This window comes from Carcharodon carcharias, chromosome 19 (assembly GCF_017639515.1).
Source record: "Carcharodon carcharias isolate sCarCar2 chromosome 19, sCarCar2.pri, whole genome shotgun sequence".
Lineage (NCBI taxonomy): Eukaryota > Metazoa > Chordata > Chondrichthyes > Lamniformes > Lamnidae > Carcharodon > Carcharodon carcharias.
The window spans coordinates 73,647,601-73,671,498 of record NC_054485.1 but is presented as its reverse complement, the minus strand read 5'-3'; the positions used below and the strand labels follow the sequence as shown (position 1 = coordinate 73,671,498).

Below are 23,898 nucleotides of genomic sequence, written 5' to 3'. Positions count from 1 at the left end.
CTGGGGAGTGACTGTGATTCAGAGATTATCTGTGAGTGGGGGAGTGACTGTGGGTTGCAGATTCATTCTGTGAAGGGGGAATGATTGTGAGTCAGAGATTCACTCTGACTGGGGGAGTAACTGTGAGTTGCAGATTCACTCTGTGATTGGGGGTGCGACCGTGACTCAGAGAGTGACTCTGTGACTGGGGAAGTGACTGTGACTCGGAGATTGACTCTGACTGGGGGAGTGATTGTGACTTGGAGATTTACTCCGTGAATGGGAGAGTGACTGTGTGTCGCAAATTCACCCGTGACTGGGGGGAGTAACTGTGATTCAGAGATTGACTCTGTGACTGGGGAGTGACTGTGACTTGCAGATTGACTCTGACCAAGGGAGTGACTGTGACCCGCAGATTGACTCTGACTGGGGGAGTGATCGTGGCTTGGAGATTCAATCTGTGACTTGGGGAGTGACTGTGATTTATGAATTCACTCTCTGACTGGGGCAGTGCCTGTGAGTTGCAGATTCACTCTGTGACTGGGGGAGTAACTGTGACTGTGACTCAGAGATTGACTCTGTAATTGAGGGAGAGATTGTGACCCAGAGTTGACTCTGACTGGGGCAGTGACCGTGACTCGGAGATTGACTCTGACCAGGAGAGTAATCTGACTCGGAGATTGACTCTGTGACTGTGGGAGTGACTGTGACTCGGAGATGGACTCTGTCACTGGGGCAGTGACTGTGATTAAGTGATTGATTCTGTGGCTGGGAGAGGGACTGTGAGTCAGATATTGACTCTGTGATTGGGGAAGTGAGCGTGACTCGGAGGATGACTCTGACTGTGAAAGTTACTGTGACTTGGAGATGGATTCTGTGACTGGGGAGTTACTGTCATTCAGAGATTATCTCTGTGATTGGGGGGGCGGTGACTGTGAGTTGCAGATTCATTCTGTGACTCGGGGAATGATTGTGACTTGGAGATTGACTCTGTGACTGGAGGAGTGACTGTGCATTGCAAATTCACCCCGTGACAGAGCGGTGTAACTGTGATTCAGAGATTGACACTGACTGGGGAGTGATTGTGACTCGGAATTTGACTCTGACTGGGGGAGTGATCATGGCTCAGATATTCACTCTGTGACTTGGGGAGTGACTGTGAGTTGCAGATTCACTCCATGACCTGGGCAGTGCCTGTGACTCGGACATTCAATCTGTGACCGGGGGCATAATCTGATTCGGGGATTGACTCTGTGATTGGGGAAGTGAGCGTCACTCGCAGGTTGACTCTTACTGGGGGAGTGATTGTGAGTAGCAGATTGATTCTGTGGCTGGGGTATGATTGTGAGTAGGAGATTGACTCTGACTGGGGGAGTGCCTGCACATTGCAGAGTCACTCTGTGACTAAGGGAGTAACTGTGACTCGGAGGTTGGCTCTGTGATTGGAGGCGAGACGGTGACTTGGAGAGTGGCTCTGTGACTGGGTTAGTGACTGTGGGTCACAGATTCACTCTATAACTGTGAAGATGACTGTGACTTGGAGATTGATTCTGTGACTGGGGAGTGACCACAACTCGGAGATTGACTCTGTGACTGGGAATGACTGTGACTCGGAGATTGACTCTGTGACTGGGGAGTGACTGTGACTCGGAGATTGACTCCGTGACTGGGGGAGTGACTGTGAGTTGCATATTTACTCTGTGACTGGGGCAGTGACCGTGACTCGGAGATTGACTCTGTGACCGGGGGAGTAATCTGACTCGGAGCTTGACCCTGTGACTGGGGGAGTAACTGTGATTCGGAGATTGACTCTGTGATTGGGAAAGTGTCAGAGATTCGGAGATTGACTCTGATTGAGGTGGTGACTGAGTTGCAGATTCACTCCATGACTGTGAAACAAACTGTGACTCGGAGATTGACTCTCTGACTGGGGGAGTGACCGTGAGACGGAGATTGACCATGTGACTGGGGGAGTGACTGTGAGTTGCAAATTCACGTTGTGATTGGGGGAGTAACTGTGATTTCCAGATTCACTTTGTGACTGGGAACGTGACTATGACTCGGAGGAGGACTCTGTCACTGGGGAAGTAACTGTGACTCGGACATTGAATCTGTGATTGAGAGAGTGACTGTGAGTTGAAGTTTGACTCTGTGACTGGGGGAGTAACTGTGAGTCAGAGATTGATTCTGACGGGGGTAGTGGCTGACTCAGAGATTGACTCTAACTGGGGAAATCACTGTGACATGGAGATTCACTCTGACTGGGGGAGTAACTGTGACTCAGAGATTGACTCTGTAACCGGGGGAGTGATTGTGAGTCAGATATTGACTCTGACTGGGGAGTGACTGTGAGTTGAAGATTCACTCTGTGACTGGGGGAGTGACTGTGACTCAGAGATTGTCTCTCTGACTGTGGGAGTAGCTGTGAGTTCCATATTTACTCTGTGACTGGGAACGTGACTATAATCCGGAGACTGACTCTTTGACTGGGGGAGTAAGTGTGACTCGGAGATTGACTCAGCGACTGGGGGATTGATTGTGAGTCGGAGATTGACTCAGCGACTGGGGGATTGATTGTGAGTCGGAGATTGACTCTGACTGTGGGAGTGACTGTGATTCAGAGATTGACTCTGACTGGGGGAGTGACTGACTCGGAGATTGACTCTGACTGGTGGAGTGATTGTGAGCCGGAGTTTGACTCTGTGACTTGGGAGAGTAACTGTGATTCAGATTTTGACTTTATAACTGGGGGAGTAATTGTGAGTTTCAGATTCACTCTATGACTGGGGGAGTAACTGTGAGTCAGAGATTGACTCTGACTGGGGGAGTGACTGTGAGTTGCACATTCACTCTGTGACTGGGGGAGTGACTGTGAGTCAGAGATTGACACTGCGACTGGGGGAGTAATTGTGAGTCGGAGGGTGACTCTGTAACTGGGGCAGTGACTGTGAGTCAGAGATTGACTCTGACTGGGGTAGTAACTGTAACTCAGAGATTGATTCTGTGACTAGGGGAGTAACTGTGACTTGGAGATTGTCTCGGTGACTGCAGGAGTAGCTGTGAGTTCCAGATTTACTCTGTGAATGGGAACGTGACTGTAGCCTGGAGATTGACTCTGTGACTGGGGGAGTAAGTGTGACTTGGAGGTTGACTCTGCGACTGGTGGAGTGATTGTGAGCCGGAGTTTGACTCTGTGACTAGGGGGAGTAACTGTGATTCAGATTTTGACTCTGTGACTGGGGGAGTAATTGTGAGTTTCAGATTCACTCTGTGACTGGGGTAGTAACTGTGAGTCAGAGATTAACTCTGATTGGGGGAGTGACAGTGAGTTGCAGATTGACTCTGTAACTGGGGGAGTGACTATGACTCAGAGATGGACTCTGTGAGTGAGGGAGTGGTTGTGATTCAGAGATTGAGTCGGTGAATGGGTAAGTAACTGGGGGAGTGACTGGGAGTCAGGGATTGACTCTGACTGGGGGAGTAACTGTGACTCAGGGATTGATTCTGTGACTAGGGGAGTAACTGTGACTTGGAGATTGTCTCTCTGACTGTGGGAGTAGCTGTGAGTTCCATATTTACTCTGTGACTGGGAACGTGACTATAATCCGGAGACTGACTCTTTGACTGGGGGAGTAAGTGTGACTCGGAGATTGACTCAGCGACTGGGGGATTGATTGTGAGTCGGAGATTGACTCAGCGACTGGGGGAGTGACTGTGATTCAGAGATTGACTCTGACTGGGGGAGTGACTGACTCGGAGACTGACTCTGACTGGTGGAGTGATTGTGAGCCGGAGTTTGACTCTGTGACTGGGGGGAGTAACTGTGATTCAGATTTTGACTCGATAACTGGGGGAGTAATTGTGAGTTTCAGATTCACTCTATGACTGGGGGAGTAACTGTGAGTCAGATATTGACTCTGACTGGGGAGTGACTGTGAGTTGAAGATTCACTCTGTGACTGGGGGAGTGACTGTGACTCAGAGATTGACTCTGTGACTGGGGAAGTGACCATGACTCGGAGATTGACTCTGACTGGGGAAGTGACTGAGTCGCAGATTCGGTCCATGACTGTGAAAGTAACTGTGACTCGGAGATTGATTCTGTGACTGGGGAGTGACTGTGAGTCGAAGATTGACTTAGTGACCGGGATTCAGAGATTGATCCTGACTGGGGGAATGGCTGACTCGGAGATTAACTCTGATTGGAGGAGTCACTGTGACCCAGAGATTCACTCTGACTGGGGGAGCAACCTGACTCAGTGATTGACTCTGTAACCGAGCGAGTGATTGTGATTCGGATATTGACTCTGACTGGGGAGTGACTGAGTTCAAGATTCACTCTGTGACTGGGGGAGTGACTGTGACTCAGGGATTGATTCTGTAACTGGTGAAGTAACCGTGACTCAGAGATTGACTCTGACTGAGGGAGTGACTGAGAGTCACAGATTCACTCTATGACTGTGAACGTGACTGTGACTTGGAGATTGATTCTGTGACTGGGGAATGACCGTGACTCGGAGATTGGCTCTGTGATTGGGGAAGTGACTGTGACTCGGAGATTGACTCTGTGACTGGGGGAGTGACTGACTTGGAGACTGATTCTGTGACTGGGGAGTGACTGTGATTCGGAGATTGACTCTGACCGGGGAAGTGATTGTGTTTCGGAGATTGATTCTGAGTGGGGGAAAGTAACCGTGACCCGGAGATTCACTCTGACTGGGGGAGTAACTGTGAGTTGCAGATTCACTCTGTGACTAGGGAAGTAACTGTGACTTGGAGATTGTCCCTGTGACTGGAGGCATGACCGTAACTTGCCGATTGGTTGTGTGGCTGGGGAAGTGACTGTGATTCGCAGATTGACTCTGTAACTGGGGGAGCGACTGTGCATCGCAAATTCACCCGTGACTGGGGGGATTAACTGTGATTCAGAGATTGACTCTGTGACTTGGGAGTGACTGTGACTAGCAGATTGACTCTGGCCGAGGGAGTGACTGTGACCCGCAGATTGACTCTGACTGCAGATGTGATCGTGGCTTGGAGATTCAATCTGTGACTGGGGGAGTGGCTGTGATTTGTGAATTCACGCTCTGACTGGGGCAGTGCCCGTGAGTTGCAGATTCACTCTGTGACTGAGGGAGTAACTGTGACTGTGACTCAGAGATTGACCCTGTAATTGAGGGAGTGACTGTGAACCGGAGATTGACTCTGACTGGGGCAGTGACCGTGACTCGGAGATTGACTCTGTGACCGGGGGAGTAATCTGAATCGGAGATTGACTCTGTGACCGGGGGAGTAATCTGACTCGGAGATTGACTCTGTGACTGTGGCAGTAACTGTGACGCGCAGATTGACTCTGACTGGGGAAATGATCGTGGCTTGGAGATTCAGTCTGTGACTTGGGGAGTGACTGTGATTTGTGAATTCACTGACTGTGAGTGACAGGTTCACTCTGTGACTGGGGGAGTAACTGTGTCTGTGACTCGGAGATTGACCCTGTAATTGAGGGAGTGATTGTGACCTGGAGATTGACTCTGACTGGGGCAGTGACCGTGACTCGGAGATTGGCTCTGTGACTGTGGGAGTAACTGTGACTCGAAGATTGACTCTGTCACTGGAGCAGTGACTGTGATTCAGAGATTGACTCTGTGACTGGGGGAGGGACTCTGAGTCAGAGAGTGACTTTGTGATTGGGGAAGTGAGCGTGACTCGGAGGTTGACTCTCACTGGGGGAGTGCCTGTGAGTCGCAGATTCACTCCATGACTGTGAAAGTAAATGTGACTCGGAGATTGATTCTGTGACTGGGGAGTTAGTGTCATTCAGAGATTATCTCTGTGATTGGGGGAGTGACTGTGAGTTGCAGATTCATTCTGTGACACAGGGAATGATTGTGACTCGGAGATTGACTCTATGACTGGGGGAGTGACTGTGAGTCGCGGATTGACTCTGTGACTTGGGGAGTGACTGTGCATCGCAAATTCACCCCGTGACTGAGGGGAGTAACTGTGATTCTGAGATTGACTCTGTGACTGAAGGCGTGACCGTGACTCAGAGCATGGCTCTGTGACTGGGGGTGTAACTGTGAGTCGCAGATTCACTCTGTGACGAGGGAAGTGACCATGACTCGGAGAATATCCATGTGACTGGGGAGTGAATGTGACTCGGAGATTGACTCTGACTGGGGTAGTGACTGAGAGTCACAGATTCACTCTGTAACTGTGAAAGTGACCGTGACTTGGAGATTGATTCTGTGACTGGGGAAGTGACTGTGACTCGGAGATTGACTCTGTGACTGGGGGAGTGACTGTGAGTCGGATATTGAGTCTGACTGGGTGGGTTACTGTGACTCGGATATTGACTCTGACTGGGGGAGTGACTGTGAAACGAAGATTGACTATGACTGGGGGAATGACTGTGAGTTGTGGATTTACTCTCTGACTGGGACAGTGACTGTGAGTTGCAGATTCACTCTGTGACTGGGGGAGTTACTGTGACTCAGAGATTGACTCTGTAATTGAGGGGGTGATTGTGAGTCAGAGACTGACTCTGTGACTGGGGGAGTGAATGTATTTCAGAGATTCATTCTGATGGGGGAGTGACTGACTCGGAGATTGACTCTGACTGGAGGAGTCACAGTTACTCGGAGATTCACTCTGACTGAGGGCGTAACCATGACTCAGAGATTGACTCTGTGACTGGCGGAGTAGCTGTGATTCAGAGATTGACTCTGTGATTGGGGAAGTGACCGTGACTCGGAGATTGACTCTGAGTGGGGGAGTGACTGAGTCACAGATTCGCTCCATGACTGTGAAAGTAACTGTGACTCGGAGATTATTTCTGTGACTGGGCGAGTGATTGAGTCGGCTATTGACTCTAACTGGGGGGAGTGACTGTGACCCAGAGACTGTCACTGACTGGGGGAGTAATCTGACTCGGAGATTGGCTCTGTGACTGTGGGAGTAACTGTGACTCGAAGATTGACTCTGTCACTGGGGTAGTAACTGTGAGTCAGAGATTGACTCTGTGACTGGGGCAGTGCCCGTGAATTGCAGATTCACTCTGTGACTGGGGGAGTAACTGTGACTGTGACTCAGAGATTGACCCTGTAATTGAGGGAGTGATTGTGAACCGGAGATTGACTCTGACTGTGGCAGTGACCGTGACTCGGAGATTGACCCTGTAATTGAGGGAGTGATTGTGACCCGGAGATTGAATCTGACTGGGGTAGTGACCGTGACTCGGAGATTGACTCTGTGACTGTGGGAGTAACTGTGACTCGAAGATTAACTCTGTCACTAGGGCAGTGACTGTGATTCAGAGATTGACTCTGTGACTTGGGGAGGGACTGTGAGTCAGAGATTGACTCTGTGATTGGGGAAGTGAGCGTGACTCAGAGGTTGACTCTCACTGGGGTGTGACTGTGAGTCGCAGATTCACTCCATGACTGTGAAAGTAAATGTGACTCGGAGATTGATTCTGTGACTGGGGAGTTAGTGTCATTCAAAGATTATCTCTGTGATTGGGGGAGTGACTGTGAGGTGCAGATTCATTCTGTGACTCGGGGAATGATTGTGACTCGGAGATTGACTATGTGACTGGGGGATTGTCTGGGAGTAGCAGATTGATTCTGACTGGGGGATTACCTGTGCGTTGCAGAATCGCTCTGTGACTAGGGGAGTGACTGTGACACGGAGGTTGTCTCTATGACTGGAGGCGTGACCGTGGCTTGGAGAGTGGCTCTGTGACTGGGGGAGTAACTGTGAGTCGCAGATTCACTCTTTGAGGAGGGAAGTGACCATGACTCGGAGAATAACCATGTGACTGGGGAGTGACTGTGACTCGGAGATTGACTCTGACTAGGGTAGTGACTGTGAACCGCAGATTGACTCTATGACTGTGAAAGTGACTGTGACTTGGAGATTGATTCTGTGACTGGGGAACGACCGTGACTCGGAGATTGGCTCTGTGATTGGGGAAGTGACTGTGACTCGGAGATTGACTCTGTGACTGGGGTAGTAACTGTGAGTCAGAGATTGACTCTGTGACTGGGGGAGTGGCTGTGATTTGTGAATTCATTCTCTGACTGGGGCAGTGCCCGTGAATTGCAGATCACTCTGTGACTGGGGGAGTAACTGTGACTGTGACTCAGAGATTGACCCTGTAACTGTGGCAGTAACTGTGATTCAGAGATTGACTCTGTGACCGGGGGAGTAATCTAACTCGGAGATTGACTCTGTGACTGTGGCAGTAACTGTGACGCGCAGATTGGCTCTGACTGGGGAAGTGATCGTGGCTTGGAGTTTCAATCTGTGACTTGGGGAGTGACTGTGATTTGTGAATTCACTGACTGGGGCAGTGCCTGTGAGTGGTAGATTCACTCTGTGACTGTGGGAGTAACTGTTTCTGTGACCTGGAGATTGACCCTGTAATTGAGGGAGTGATTGTGACCCAGAACTTGAATCTGACTGGGGCAGTGACCGTGACTTGGAGATTGACTCTGTGACTGTGGGAGGAACTGTGACTCGAAGATTGGCTTTGTCACTGGGGCAGTGACTGTGATTCAGAGATTGACTCTGTGACTGGGGGAGTGATTGTGAGTCGGATATTGACTCTGACTCTGGAGTCATTGTGAGTTGAAGATTCACTCTGTGACTGGGAGAGTAACTGTGATTTCCAGATTCACTTTGTGACTGGAAACGTGACTATGACTCGGTGGGGGACTCTGTCACTGGGGAAGTGACTGTGACTCGGACATTGACTCTGTGACTGGGGGAGTAACTGTGTGCCAGAGATTGAATCTGACGGGAATGGCTGACTCGGAGATTGACTCAGACTGAGGGAGTCATTGTGACTTCAGAAATTCACTCTCACTGGCGTAGTAGCTGTGACTCAGAGATTGGCTTTGTAAATGGGGGAATGATTGTGAGTCAGATATTCACTCTGACTGAGGGAGTAACTATGACTCAGATGTTGACTCTGTGACTAGGATGGTAACTGTTGAGTCAGAGATTGACTCTGTGATTGGGGAAGTGACTGTGACTCGGACATTGACTCCGTGATTGAGGGAGTGACTGTGGGTCGAAGATTGACTTTGTAACTGGGGAAGTGACCGGGATTCAAAACTGATTCTGACTGGGAGAGTGGCTGACTTGGAGATTGACTCAGACTGAGGGAGTCACTGTGACCCAGAGATTCACTCTGACTGGGGGGAGTAACTGTGACTCAGAGATTGACTCTGAAACTGGGGGAGTGATTGTGAGTCTGACTGGGGAGTCATTGTGAGTTGAAGATTCACTCTGTGACTGGGGGAGTGACTGTGACTCAGAGATTGATTGGGGAAGTGAGCATGACTCGGTGTTTGACTCTGACTGGGGGAGTGACTGTGACTTGGAGATTGATTCTGTGACTGGAGGCATGACTGTGACTTGGAGATTGACTCTATGACTTGGGGAGTGATTGTGAGTCGGAGATTGAGGCTGACTGGGGGAGCAACTGTTATTCAGAGATTGACTCTGACTGTGGGAGTGACTGTGACTCAGAGATTGATTCTGTGACTAGGGGAGTAACTGTGACTTGGAGGTTGTCCCTGTGAAGGGGGGAGTGACTGTGAGTCAGAGGTTGATTGGGGAAGTAAGTGTGACTCAGAGGTTGACTCTGACTGGGGGAGTGACTGTGACTTGGAGATTGATTCTGTGACTGGTGAGTGACCGTGACTCGGAGATTGGCTCTGTGACTGGGGGAGTGACTGTGACTCGGAGTTTGACTCTGACTGGGGAAGTGACTGTGACTCAGAGATTGTGTCTGACTAGGAGAGTGACTGTTACTCGGTCATTGACTCTGACTGGGGGAGTGACTATGAGTTTCAGATTCACTCTGTGACTGGAAGTGTAACTGTGACTCGGAGATTAACTCCGTAACTGGGGGAGTAACTGTGATTCAGAGATTATCTCTGTTATTGGGGGAGTGACTGTGTGTTGCAGATTCACTCCGTGACTTGGAGGTTGTCCCTGTGACTGGAGGAGTGACCGTGACTTGGAGATTGTCTCTCTGACTGTTGAAGTGACTGTGACTCGGAGATTGACTTGGTGACTGGAGAGTGACTGTGAGTTGCAGATTCACTCTATGACTGTGAAAGTGACTGTGAGTTGGAGATTGACTCTGGGACTGGGGAATGACTGTGATTCAGAGATTATCTCTGTGATTGGGGGAGTGACTGTGAGTTGCAGATTCACTCTGTGACTGGGGGAATGATTGTGAGTCGGAGATTGACTGACTGTGGATGTGACTGTGACTCGGAGATTGACTCTATGAGTGGGTGAGTGACTGTGAGTCGGAGGTTGACTCTGACTGGGGAAGTGACTGTGACTCAGAGATTGACTCTGACTAGGGGAGTGACTGTTACTTGGACATTAACTCTGATGGGGTGAGTGACTATGAGTTGTAGATTCACTCTATGACTGAGGGAGAAACTGACTCGGAGATTAATCTATAACTGGGGGAGTGATTATGAGTCGCAGTTTGACTCTGTGACTGGGGGAGTAACTGTGATTCGGAGGTTGATACTGTGACTGGGGGAGTGACTGTGACTCAGAGATCGACTCTGTGACTGGGGAAGTGACTGACTCATTGGTTGATTCTGTGACTGGGGGAGTGACTGTGACTTGGAGATTGACTCTGACTGGGGAGTGACTGTGAGTCGCAGATTCACTCTGTGACTGAGGAGTAACTGTGGCTTGGAGATTCACTCTGTGAGTGGGGGAGTGACTGAGTTGGAGTTTGACTCCATGACTCGGGGAGTAACTGCGACTCTGAGATTGACTCTGTGACTGAAAGTGACTGTGGCTCAGAGATTGACTCTGTGGCGGGGGAGTAACTGTGACTCAGATTGACTCCGTGACTGTGAAAGTGACTGTGGCTCAGAGAATGACTCTGTGACTGGGGGAGTGACTGTGAGTCTTAGATTAACTCTGTGACTGGGGGAGTGATGGCTCATTCTGTATCAGATCCATCTGTCGGCCTGTCGCCAGTGCCACACTCCATGCCTGACCCCTTGCTCTGCCCCACATCCCTCACCTCACGCCTGACCCCATGTCCCTTTCCAGGAGTCAGGGACGTTGGAGAGGAAAGGGAGGTTAGAGATGGGATGATAGTTTGCAAGGAAGGAGTGATCAAGGATTGGTGATTTGAGGATGGGGTGAAAACAGCAGTCTAAAGGAGAGTGACATCTGAAGAGAGAGAACCGTGATCAATGTTGGCTAACATGGAGAGCAGGAGGGGAAGCTTGGTGATCAGCAGTTTAATGAGAATAGAATCGAGGGAACAGATGGTGGGCCTCATGGACAAGATGATCTCAGAGAGGGGCTATGGGGAGATCAAAGAGAAACTAGAGAAAGATGTGGGTTCAGGGCTTGGGCAGGAGGAGCCTTAATGGAAGTTTGTCCAGGCAGGTGAGTGGATGGGATTGAAGTGGCAGAGGCAGCTGGTGGGGTTGTTTCAATCTTATTTCCCTGAGCAAGAGATCAATAACCAGGGAGCAGAGATTTAAAGTAACTGATGGAAGGATTGGAGGGGAGTTGAGGAGTAATTTTTTTCATCCAGAGGGTGGTGAAGGTCTGGAAGGGTGATAGAGGCAGAAACCTCATCACATTTAAAAAACACTGGGATATGCACTTGAAGGAATAACTTCTCTACATTGACACTGTCCCATCAAACACTCACATAGAAGGTACAGCACGGGTTAGATACAGAGACAGCCTCCGTCTAAACTGTCCCTGGCAGTGGATGGTTAACCAGTTGTCCTGCATAACCTTTCAAGTTTGTGTCTCTTGGACTTAAGGGAGTGGATATGAAGTCTGTGCCCAGGGAAAGGGCCAGGGTGAGAGAGGGGAGTGGTTTTATTGAAGAATCGGGCATCTCAAGTGGAGGTGAGGGTGGAGTTGAGTAAATCAGTAGCTGCAGAAATGTTGTGGTGAACGGAGGCCCAAAGGCCAAGACAGTTGGGATTTGGAGAGTGCAGTTGTTAGTTAGGGGATAGTTTTTTTCCAGGGATGGATACAGAAGGAGGTAGAGCTGGAATGTGGAAGCGGGATGTGGGTGCTGAGTAACATATGGAAGTGATCAGAGGTGGCCTTCCCTGTGATTGATAGGATGAGAGTAGTGAGACCAGGTGAGACAGCGAGGTCAAGGAGGTGGCCGGGAATCTGGGTTGGGGAAATCACTGAAACTTCGAGTCAGGGTCAGCAAGGAAACTTCTGGAAAGACAATTGCTTCTCACAGACAATCTATACTTTTGCAGCATTAATTACGGACATGCAAGATATAAATCCCAATCCTGTCAGCTCATTACTGGAATGTTTGGAATTGATCCAATCTGGTTGCGGCTGAAAAGGAAGGGCTGGCCCACAAAAAGGCATCAAACTTGGCAGCGATTATATTGAGACAAAGGGTCAAAGTAACAATCACCAAACCCCATTTTGCCCAGCCCCAGTGGCCTAATGGGTAAGCCTAAGCCAGGGATCATGGGTTTAAGTCCCATCTGGGGTGGAGTAAGTTTGGTTCAGAAATAAACTGTCACATTCTGTGACAGAGAACTTTCTGTTTAACTTCTCAACCAATCTGGGCAGTTCCTGTTCAGCCCCCTTCTCACTCTGTCACTGGCTTTCCACTGACACAAACCAATGCAATGTTTCTTCCAAGCTGTGCACTATCCCAACACTCAGGGCACAATGTCACCTCCACTTTCCAGGCAAATACTGTCCCTTTAACTCCTGTCTTCAATTTGCACAACACCCCCAACATAGTCACTACTTCGAAATGAAAACTGATATGTAAAATTAGATTCAGCAATTTATGTCAGGAAGGGTATTAAGGAATATGTAAGCAAGTGGATGGACGGGGGTTAATATATAAATCAGCCATAATCTAATTGAATAGTGGAACAGATTTGAGGAGCTGCATGGCCTTCGCCTGTTCCGATGTTCCTAAGTTTATCAGAGGATCAGAATCGAAAGGCTGGGAAATGGGTTTGTGATGCCGATCAGCCATCATGGAATTAAATTGGGACGGGCATCGAAGGGCTGAATAGCCTCCACCTGTTGCTGTTTAGGAGACAAACAATCCCATCCCTGTCCATTACCCGTGCACCCTGATCTCTGGGTTGTAACCTGTTATTGTATTTGAGCACAATGAGTCATTGTCACCGAAATGAAGCCCAAGGGTTTGACAAGCTGTTTAATCAAAGTGAAGGCCCTTTAACTGGACAGGTCAAATCGTGTGATCACAGGACAAGCCTCACCTTCACTCTGCTCATCCCAGTGAGGTCAGACATCACAACAGTTAATAAACGGGCTCAGTTTGAGGCAGGAGACTACACAATCAGTTTGAGTGAAGGAAAGGAACTGCACTGACTGTGACAATGGAAATATCACTCGCTAGCTGACACTTGGAGGTGTGTTGCTGTAGAAGATTTGTTTCGACCTGTCATTCAAGCTTCAGAATTCGAGGTCAGTCAATGAGGACTGAGATGAGAAATGTCTTCACTGAAAGGGTTGCAAATCTTTGGAATTCTCTCCCCCAGGGAGCTGTGGATGTTCAGTCATTTAATATATTCAAGACCAAGATTGATGGATTTCTGGATGCAGAGAGAATAAGGGTTATAGGGATGGTGTGGGGAGGTGGGTTTGAGATAGAAGATTAACCCTGACGTGATTGTGTTGAATGGTGCAGCAGCCAGTCAAGGCTGAATGGCCTACTCCTCCTGCTATTTCTTACGTTCATCATGTTCTCTGGGTTGCTATAGCTTATATTGCATTCTTGTGCAGCAAGTCATTGTAACCAACATGATCAATTTAATAAAACAATTTGAGGAGATAATTAACATGCTGGACAGGGTCTATGGAGGTTTGTCTATATGGACTTCCAGAAGGTATTTGATCATGTTCTGCACAGGAGGTTATTCACCAAGATGAACGTGCAGGGAATTGGAGGGAACCTTGTGACATGGGTTGATAATTTGGTTGGGAAACAGGAGACCATAAGACATAGGAGCAGAAATTAGGCCATTCGTCCCATTAAGTCTGCTCCGCCATCCAATCATGGCTGTTAAGTTTCTCAACCCCATTCTCCCACCTTCTCGCTGTAACCTTTGATTCCCTTACCAATCAAGAACCTATCTATCTCGGTCTTAAATACACTCAATGGCCTGGTCTCCAGAGCCTTCTGTGGCAATGAATTCCATAGATTCACCACTCTCTGGCTAAAGAAGTTTCTCCTCATCTCTGTTCTAAATGGTCTTCCCTTTACTCTGAGGCTGTGCCCTCGGGTCCTAGTCTCTCCTACTAATGGAAACATCTTCCCCACATCCACTCTATCCAGGCCTTTCAGTATTGTTAGTTTCAATCAGATCCACCCTCGTCCTTCTAAACTCCATCGAGTATAGACCCAGAGTCCTCAAATATTCCTCATGTTAAGCCTTTCATTCCTGGGATCACTCTCATGAACCTCCTCTCGACCCTCTCCAGGGCCAGCACATCCTTCCTGAGATACGGGGCCAAACCTTGCTCACGATATTCTAAATGTGGTCTGACCAGAGCCTTAGAAAGCCTCAGCAGCACATCCCTGCTTTTATATTCTAGTCCTCTCGAAATAAATGCCAACATTGCATTTGCCTTCCTAACTACAGACCCAACCTGCAAGTTAACCTGAGCAGAATTCTGGACTAGGACTCCCAAGTCCCTTTGCACTCCAGATTTCTGAATTCTCTCCCCATTTAGAACATAGTCTATGCCTTTATTCTTCCTACCAAATTGCATGACCTCACACGTCCCCATTCCATCTGCCGCTTCTTTGCCCATTCTCCTAACCTGTCTAAATCCTTCTGCAGCCTCCCCGCCTCCTCGATACTACCTGTCCCTCCACCTATCTTTGTATCATCTGCAAACTTAGCCAGAATGCCCTCAGCTCTTTCATCCAGATCATTAATGTATAAAGTGAAAAGTTGTGGTCCCAACACTGACCCTTGCGGAACTCCGCTAGTCACCGGCCTCCATCCTGATCCCCACTCTCTGCCTCCTGCCGGACAGCCAATCTTCTATCCATGCTAGTACCTTGCCTCTAACACCATGGGCTCTTATCTTACTGTGCAGCACCTTGTCAAAGGCCTTCTGGAAGTCCAAATAGATAACATCCATTGGCTCTCCTTTGTCTAACCTGCTCGTTACCTCCTCAAAGAATTCTAACAGATTTGTCAGGCTTGATGAAACCATGCTGACTTAGCCCGATTTTACCATGCACTTCCAAGTATTCTGAAATCTCATCCTTAATAATGGACTTAAAATCTTACCAACAACCGAGGTCAGGCTAATTGGCCTGTAATTTCCTGTCTTTTGCCTCACTCCCTTCTTAAACAGGGGTGTTACATTAGCGATCTTCCAGTCCTCTGGGATCCTTCCTGACTCCAGTGATTCCTGAAAGATCACCACTAACGCCTCCACTATCTCTTCAGCTATCTTCTTCAGAACTCTGGGGTGTAATCCATCTAGTCCAGGTGATTTATCCACCTTCAGACCTTTCAGTTTTCCTAGCACCTTCTCCTTGGTTAATGCCACCATACTCATCTCTGCACCAACCACCCCACCAACCCCCCTCACCCCCCCCCCCCCCCCCCCCCCCCTCCAGCCCCCACCCGATTCGCTTGAATTTTGGGGATGTTACTCATGTCTTCCTCCGTGAAGACTGACGCAAAGTACCTATTCAGTTCCTCTGCCATTTCCTGGTTCCCCATTATTACTTCTCCAGTGTCATTTTCCAGCGGCCCAATGTCCACTTTTGCCTCTCTCTTACCCTTTATATATCTAAAAAAAACTCTTGCAATCTTCTTTTATATTATTGGCTAGTTTACCCTCATATTTAATCTTCTCCCTCCGTGTTTCTTTTTATTTGTCCTCTGTTGGTCTTTGTAGGCTTCCCAATCCCCTGGCTTCCCACTGCTCTTCGCCCCATTGTGTGCTTTCTCTTTAGCTTTTATGCTGTCCCTGACTTCCCTTGTCAGCCATGGTTGTCTTGTCCTCCCTTTAGTATGCTTCTTCTTCCTAGGAATGAATTTTTGCTGTGTCTCCCAAATTACTCCCAGAAACTCCTGCCATTGCTGTTCCACTATCTTTCCTGCTAGGCTCATCTCCCAGTCAATTCTGGCCAGCTCCTCCCTCATGCCTCTGTAGTTACCTTTATTCAGCTGTAATACCGTTACATCTGATTCCAGCTTTTCCCTCCAAATTGCAGGGTGAATTCTATCATATTATGGTCACTTCCTCCGAAGGGTTCCTTCACCTTAAGCTCTCTTACCAAATCTGCCTCATCACTAAATCTAGAATTGCCTGTTCTCTAGTGGGCTCCACCACAAGCTGCTCCAAAAAGCCATCTTGTAGACATTCCACAAATTCCTTTTCTTGGGATCCACTACCAACCAGATTTTCCCAGACTATCTGCATATTGAAATCCCCCATGATCATTGTAACCTTGCCTTTCTTGCACGCCTTTTCTATCTCCTGATGTATCTTGTGCCCCATATCCTGACTACTGTTCGGAGGCCTGTACATAACTCCCATTATGGTTTTTTTACCTTTGCGGTTCCTCAACTCTACCCACACAGATTCTACATCATCTGACCCTACATCATTTCTTGCTATTGATTTAATTTAATTTCTTACTAATAAAGCAACCCCACCCCCTCTGCCAACCTGCCTATCTTTTCAATTGGATGTATATCCTTGGATATTTAGCTCCCAGTCCTGACAAGAGAGTAGGGATTGTGGGTTCAAATCCCACAAGGAATAGGGATATTATCCCAATTAGGGATAAAGGAAATGTTCTCTGATTGTTAGGACATGCCAGTGATGTTCCCTAGGGATCTGTACTGGAGACTCAGCTTTTCATTATATTGATCAATGACTTTGATGGAGGAATAGTATTGGGTACTTTACTGATGACACTCAGTTGGGTGACACATTCAGTAACATCGATGGGAGTGGAAAGTTGCAATGGGACATTGATAGATTAAGTGACAAATCAGAAGTTTGATTTACGCTGAAAAGTAAATTTATTGTGAGTTATAAATCTATACATAAAGGTTGATAAAACAGCAGACAAACAACAACACTGTCTTCAGCTTTCACCAAACCTTGCATCAACCAAATTAACAAAACATTTGAAAATGACTCAAGATCTTTCCCAGAACATGAAATGAATCTTGGAAGAGTGTAAGGTGAACATATCACACCATTATTACATCGAGGTATGATGGGCTGAGGGAACTCAGGTCTGTAGAGACCCACACCCACTCCCCCACCATTCTCAGGATAGTCGTCCTCCCAGATTCACCACACTTGCACACACGCACGGACACACACACATACAAACACACCCCACCCCCCCCAGGGGAAACTCTCTCAGACTACTACAGACAGAAGTTGCTCCCAATTCCGATGGTCAGAAATGATACTGAACTTTAGTGGCACAGGATGGAGCTTCTATCATGATGAATAGATCAAGAGAGGTTTGGAAATCTGGTGCAAAGTGGACAACGACACTACAGTCATCTGCAAACTGTACATCATGTGTATCTATGGTGGTCAGTTTCGTTTTGGCATGGAAGCAATTGAGGTAAATGAGTTTCCCATTTAGATGGTATTTAATACTGACACCAGAGGGCAGTTGATCTTTGATAAGGTGTATAGCCACTGTCAGATAGATTGTAAATAGAATGGGGGCTATCACACAGCCTTGCTTGATACCAGTCTGGATTTTGAAGATTTCTGTTTCAGATCTCCCACTCAAGACAGTTGCCGTCATATCATCATGAAACAATTGCAGGATTGTGATGAATTTTCTTGAACATCCAAATCATTGGAGCACAATCCTCAGAGCCTCATGATTTACTGAGCCAAATGCTTTGGTCATATCGATGAATGTAATGAAGAGTTCCTGGTATTGTTCTCAAATTTTTTCTTTGATTTTTCTGGGAACACATACCATATTGGAAGTCCCTCTGGAAGGTCGAAAGGCAAGTCAACTTTCTAAGTGATCACTCAATTCAAGTGGTGGACTGATGCCTGCTGGACAGATCGTTAACTTGTTCGATGGCTAATGAACATCCACCCAGCACCAAGACATCACAAGACCCAAAAATCCAAAAGGAAGAAGATCAATGTCGCAGCCCTAACACAGCCCAACCGAAGAGAGGAATTCCAGGTGCAGCTCACAACCAATCTGGAAAATCTTCACACATCCAACTCAGTTCCTGAACAGTGGGATCAAAATAAAATCAGCTGCACTAAACTCCTGTGCCCAGACCATTGTGTTCTAGCATTGTCATCACCAGGACTGGCTCGACAAACATGACACTCAAATATGTGACCTCTTGGAACAAAAGCGATCAGCCTTCATTGCCTGGCGGAACAACTCAAGGTCACAACTCAAGAAGGCAGCATTTCAACAGCTCAAGGCTGACACCCAAAAACAAATCCAGGAGATAAAGGATATGTAGTGGGAAGAGAAAGCCTGAGAAGCCCAACAATATGCTGATTGCCATGACATGTAAATCTTTTTTGAATTCACCAGGGCCATCTATAGACCGAGGTCAAATGGACAAAATCCCCTTCATTCACAGGATGGTGCTTCTCTTCTTAAGGATGACAATGCCATCTGTTAACCCTGGAAAGAACATTTTGAACAATCCAACCATGAATCCACAGTGGCAGCTGTGTTATTTCCAGTCTAACCCCCTGTGCCTTTGGTAGAATCCATGGGTGAATCACAATCAATGGGTGAGCTGCAACAAACAATCAAACAGATGAAAAACAACAAAGCCTGTGGCCCCGATGGTATTCCAGCTGAGGTCTTCAAAGCTGGTGGGCTTCTGCTCACATCAAGACTCCATGAACTCACCCTACAGATTTGAGAGGAAAAAGAACTCTCCCCAACTTCAGGAATGTGACAACTGTAACTATTTTCAAGAAGGGAGATAAATCACGCTGTGGAAGCTATTGAGATATTCCTGCCTTGTCCATAACAGGGAGGTTCCTGACACACATTCTCCTGAATCACCTACTTCCTGTGGCTGAGGAAATCCTCCCAGAGACACAGTGACATCTGTGCATAAGCAGGAGCTTCTATGCATGTTGATATTTTCTCTTGGTGATGTTTGGCAATCCAGTTAAATTGGTTTCTTGAAACTTATGGACTGATGGTGGGAGAGGTTCAAGACAGACACTGCTGAGACAGACGGTGCTTTGGAACGACAGCTCCCCTGTGTGAGCACTGGAGGGTAAACAACACAGACAACTCTCAGTGTAATGGAAGCAGGTGACCTGGCTCCAAAACCCTGTGGAGACATTGGTGTAGGGTGTAGAGAGTAGGTGAAACAATCCTGGCGCATGTTACATTGGAAGGTTTTGTCCCCCATGTGGGTTCCATGATGTTCCAAGAGGTCCAACAGCTATGTGAGGGCTTTATTACAGAACTCACACCAATAGGGTTTCTCCCGGTGTAGGTGTGTTGATGGACCAGGATACATGCTGACCGCTGACACAGCTCAAACCTGAATGGTTTAACACCAGTGTGGATCTGCTGGTGCTTCAGCAGATTAGAGGAGTGAGCGAAAGCCTTGTCACAAACACTGCGCATGAAGAGTTTCTCCCATGTGAATCCTCTGGTGTCTCGGGGGAGTTGAAGATCTCACGTAAACTTTATCACAAATCTCACACTTGAAGTGTTACTCCACTGCGTGGTTCCTCTGATGTAGCAGGAGGGACATTGACTCAACGCTTTGTTGCCCACTGCAGTTGAATGGTTTCTCCTGTGTGAATATGTTGGTGACTCTGGAGGTTTGATAACTAAGAAAATGATTTGTCACATACCTCTCACGCAAATGGTTTTTCCCTGGTGTGAATGCGTTGGTGTACATGGAAGGCCGAAGACCACAAGAATGGTTTGTCACACACCTTGCACATAAATGGTTTCTCCCGTGTGGATACGTTGATGTACACGAAAGGTCGCTGATTCCGTGAATTATTTGTTACACACCTTACACTTGAAGGGTTTCTCCCCTGTGTGGATTGTTGACCAGGAGCTTCGAACGCTTTGTGAAGGCTTTGTCACGCACTTGAATGGTTTCTCCCCATTGTGGATGCATTGGTGTTGCACAAGTGTCGATGACTGTGTGAAGGATTTTTTGCACACGTTAATGCGAATGGTTTCTCCCCTGTGTGAATGCGTTGGTGTTGCACAAGTATTGATGACCGTGTGAAAGATTGGTCACACACCTCACACTTGGAAGGGTTTCACCCCTCTGTGAATCGTCTGGTGTCTCAGGAGGTCAGAGGGTTGGGTGAAAGCCATTTCACAAACATCACACCTGAAGGGTTTTTCCCCTGTGTGGTTCCTTTGGTGTTTCAGGAGGCTCCAAGATACTGAGAAACCTTTACTGCAAACCTCACACTTGAATGGTTTCTCCCCTGTATGAATCCTCTGGTGTATCAGGAGGCTCGAAGACCTCACAAAAGCTTTATTGCAAACCTCACACTTGAAGGGTTTCTCTCCTGTGCAGATTGCCTGATGTTGCAGGAGGCTCCTTACCTGTGTGAAGGATTTGTCACACAACTCACATTTGACCACTTCCTCCCTGTGTGAATGTTTTTGTGTGCACGTAGGTTTGTTAACCACGAGAATGATTTCTTGCACACCTCGTACATAAATGGTTTCTCCCCAGTGTGAATGCGTTGGTGCTCCCAGCAGGCTCGATGAAAATGAGAATGATTTGTCACACATATCACATGTTAATGGTTTTTCCCCTGTGTGAATGCATTGGTGCATGTGGAGGAACGATGTGTCCAAGAATGATTTGTTACATACCTCATATGTGAATGGTTTCTCCCCAGCATGCACACGTTAGGGCATGAGTTGAGATGACTAAGGAGAATGATTTGTTACATAACTCGCAGGAGAATGGTTTCTCGCCTGTGTAAACGCATTGGTGTACACAGAAGCTCGTTAGCTGCAAGAATGATTTGTCACATACCTCACAAGGGAATGGTTTCCCTACCTTGTGAATGTGTTGGTGTGCATGGAGGGTCAATGCCAATGAGAATGACTTGTCACTCACCTCACGTGAATGGTTTCTCCCCTGTGTGAATGCATTGGTGCAAACGAAGGTTCCATGATTTCAAGAATGATTTGTTGCACACCCCGCACTTGAAAAGCTTTTCACCTGCGTTGATGATTCAAGAATGTCAATGGCTGTGTGCAGAATTGGTCACACACCTCATGCTTGAATGGTTTCTCATCCATCTAACTGTGCAGTTTTGCCATCAATGATGGTCAGGATCTCTTTGTGATGCCTATCCTCTCACTCCACCATCTCCTCACTTGGTTTTCAGTCCCTACAGGGAGTGAACCAGCTGAGGAAGAGGAGAGAATGGGCAGAGTGGGTGGGCTCTCCGATTGACATCTCTCACAGCCTATCCAAATATTTCTGGAGCAACATGAGTTTCCTGAACAAAAACAGAATTACCTGGAAAAACTCAGCAGGTCTGGCAGCATTGGTGGAGAAGAAGAGTTGACGTTTCGAGTCCTCATGACCCTTCCATAGATGAGGACTCGAAACATCGACTCTTTTCTTCTCCGACGATGCTGCCAGACCTGCTGAGTTTTTCCAGGTAATTCTGTTTTTGTTTTGGATTTCCAGCATCCGCAGTTTTTTGTTTTTATCTATGAGTTTCCTGAAGTTTGGGAAACTGACCAGTGAAATGGAGGCAACTTTGAGCAGCAGATCAGGTGGGGATTTTAACTTATCATTGTCCCATCTGAATAAAACTTCACTTATTGCAGCTGCTGTCTCAGTTCTTCTGGCAAACGTTTGACAGAGATTTCACGTGTGGGAATAGCACTCTTCATCCTCGGAGGATTTCAAACTGACATCAGTGTGGAATGTGCAGCCTCAGATGTATTTTACAGCAGATCAGGAAGAGGAAGACCTGCAGCATTCAAGGCAGTGATGACATGGAGTGGTGGGATCGGCATATGCACAGGACGGAAGGACACAGGAGGGAGGGGCACAGGAGAGAGGGATGCAGGAAAAAGGGAGAGGACAAGAATAATTTAAAGCCCCTGGTATCCACCTCATCTCATCCTCCTACCTCTCCTGCCTATCCTAACTCCCGTCTCCCTCTCTCTCTTCTTCCTCTTTCCTATCTCTGCGCTATCTTCCTCCCACTCTCCATTTTCATTTTCTTCCACTCTCCTAACTCTTGCTTCATGATCAATTGGCTTCATGGTCAATGCAATGTGTAAACATCTACAGGATAATTTCTTCACTCATTTTACAACATGTTTTGTTTCAATAAACAGTGGATGGGTTTGTATAGGGAGCCCAGTGCCTGAGGAATTATTCTTGAGACCCTGACAACAACTTTAATCCACATTCATGGAATAATCCATCGTGAGTTGGACTTGAACCCACAACCTTGTTCTCTGAGCCAGAGGGTTACGGGTTCAAGTCCCACTCCAGGACTTGAGCACAAAAAATCATGGCTGACACTCCAGTGCAGTACTGAGGGGTGGGGGAGATTACAGAAATAGGGAGGGGAGACATCATGGAGGGATTTGAAAACAAACTCAAAAACCTTACTAAAACTAACACTGAGCTTTCCTGGGAAGAGTGGGTTATTCCTTGAGTTTTATTCCTGACATACTGTTAGAACTGTGTATAAACAATAGAACTTCCATGAGCGAATGAAAGCAGAATGGTTAATCAGCAGTACTGATTGAAGACAATCCCTTAAAATGTCCATTCCAGCTGTCACCAGGGACTTTACCACCTTTCACAGCTTCAGGAACCCAGACACAAAGACAACTCTGACACCTGCAGCTCTAATTAGTTACCACTTTAAATCAAATCAAATTTTCAGGCTGTCAGTTCACAGGAGGAAAAGCATTCTGTACACAGCCTTGGGACTTAACCTCTATGAAACTGAATCTAATACAACAGAAATATTATAAGTTATTGTCAGGTGCAGACAATAACTTATAATATTTCTGTTGTATTAGATTCAGTCAGAAGGTTGTGGGTTCTTGTCTCTGAGTCAGAAGGTTGTGGGTTCAAGGCTCACTCCAGAGACTTGAGCACTGAGGCTGACACTCCACAAACATTCACTCACTCTGCCACCAACGCACAGGAGCAGCAATGTGTACCATCTACATAATGTGCTGCAGCAACTCACCAAGCCTCTTTAGACAGAATCTTCCAAACTCACGACTGCTAGCATCTAGAAGAACAAGGGTAGCACACGCATGGGAACACCCACCACCTGCACATTCTCCGCCAAGTATCACACCATCTTGACCTGGAAATATATTGCCATTCCTTCACTGTCATTGGGTCAAAATCCAGGAACTCCCTCCCCAGAACTGTGGGTGTACCTACATCACATGGATTGCAGCAGTTCAAGAAGGCAGCCACCATCATCTTCTCAAGAGCAATTAGAGATGGGCAATAAATGCTGGCTTAGCCAGCGATGCCCACATCCCACGAATGAATTAAAAAAATGTACTGTGCTGCACTGTCAGAGACACCATCGTCAGATGAGTTCAACCAAGGCCCCATCTGCTTTCTCGGGTGAATTGAAAAGATCCCATGACACTCTGTCATGCAGCTAAATAAGCATACAAATAAGAACATAAGAAATAGGAACAGGGGTAGATAATTCAGCCCCTTCAAACCTGCTGCACCATTCAATAAGATCATGGTTGATCTTCTTGTGTTTCGATTTCCACATTCCCATCTAACCCCGATAACCTATGATTCCCTTACCTAACAAGAATCTAACTACCTATGCCTTAAAGATATTCAATTACTCCACCTCCACCACC

The 23,898-nt window shown here is 47.4% G+C and overlaps 1 protein-coding gene and 1 pseudogene across 1 annotated transcript in view; both read right to left on the bottom strand.

Annotated features, from left to right (window-relative positions):
- The window catches only part of LOC121291937 (zinc finger protein 91-like), a 299,051-nt gene that overhangs the window by 155,766 nt on the left and 119,387 nt on the right, over positions 1-23,898 (bottom strand). The window lies entirely within an intron of this gene.
- LOC121291232 overlaps positions 1-23,898 on the bottom strand; it is a 44,727-nt pseudogene that overhangs the window by 7,352 nt on the left and 13,477 nt on the right.